General features: G+C 37.5%; 1 protein-coding gene and 1 non-coding gene across 2 annotated transcripts in view; both read left to right on the forward strand.

The window, feature by feature from the left end:
• The window catches only part of LOC119586826 (microtubule-associated serine/threonine-protein kinase 3-like), a gene marked incomplete at its 5' end in the record, with an annotated part of 55,250 nt that overhangs the window by 45,125 nt on the left and 8,855 nt on the right, over window positions 1-1,270 (forward strand).
• On the forward strand, window positions 890-1,052 carry LOC119587635. The gene has a single exon (XR_005230015.1). It is a non-coding gene; the product is annotated as a U1 spliceosomal RNA (small nuclear RNA).

Consider the following 1,270-nt stretch of genomic DNA (forward strand, 5'->3'; position numbering starts at 1 on the left):
CACATGGCATCTTATTATCAAATATCAAACCAATCCAAGCTACCTTATCTTGATATCTATTCGCCGAAGAACTATGCCACTATAGCAGGTTAAAAGTGAATATAATCAAGAATGAAAGAGAGAATGAGTTGCCTTCGATTTGGAAGCAAATTGGATGTTTCCTAAATACTTGTCATTTATTTATCTATACATAGAGGCACTTATATATGCGGATCTACTTGAGTCTCTACAAAAAGCATTATGCTTTTATGGCAAGAAGAAAAAGAAGAAACATAAGCATTTACACGTTTTAGATTTGTTGTTCATATATGCAATTCCCTCAAATTATTTCGACAAGATGGAGTTTGGATTGACTCATAATTTAAATACTAAATCGCTCGGGGAATCGAAAAGCCTTATAGAATACATAGATATGAGAATAGTCTATACGGTTTGAATTGTCATTTTGCCGCCGTTGGGGACGAGGAACCGTTGGACTTGGCGCGCGAGAATATATTTAAGGGGTGACTTGGAAGTTTGTTGAATTTTTGTTTTTAATTAATAGCACTAATAACTTAGAAAGGAAGTATTATGCCGGAAGTTCTAAAAAGAACCGTACATGAATTGACAAAATGGCATTAGTTTAAATGTGAATAGAGTTTGTGCACTAACAGGTTTATCACATCATCGAGCTTTGCTTATTATTTTTGTTTTTTTAAAATAAACTTCATTCTGAAGTACCAAGTATATATATTTAGATTACTGAATATCCTAAACCATAAAACGTAACCAGAATTTAATAAGCAACATCTATATCTTAAACAATTACCTAATAATTGTATAAAGTTCTTGCGTGCGCGTGGTCTCCTCAGCACTTGTGAGTCTGCCTCGGCGCGGCGGACTCCACAGCATACTTACCTGGCACAGGAGATACCGTGATCACGAAGGCGGTTCTCCCAGGGCGAGGCTCGCCATTGCACTCCGGCGGCGCTGACCCCTGCGATTAACCCAAATGTGGTTAACTCGAGTGCGCAATTTTTGGTAGCGGGGGTCTGCGTTCGCGCTAACCCCCTTATATAACAATGATGAATAAACCAATGCTGAAGGGAAATCCTTAGGTATTTTTGCACCTTGAATTAATGTAGAAGTTTTTGATCTACTGACAAGGCTTGTTCGTTCGGAATGCATGCGTTGAGTTACCTATGCAAAAAAAATATAAGAGAGAGGTGTATATGTCTATCTGTGGATGGATAGATGTCTGTCTTCATGTTTCTCTCTTTATACTTTTTTA

The sequence above is a fragment of the Penaeus monodon genome, chromosome 22 (assembly GCF_015228065.2).
Source record: "Penaeus monodon isolate SGIC_2016 chromosome 22, NSTDA_Pmon_1, whole genome shotgun sequence".
Taxonomy (NCBI): Eukaryota; Metazoa; Arthropoda; class Malacostraca; order Decapoda; family Penaeidae; genus Penaeus; species Penaeus monodon.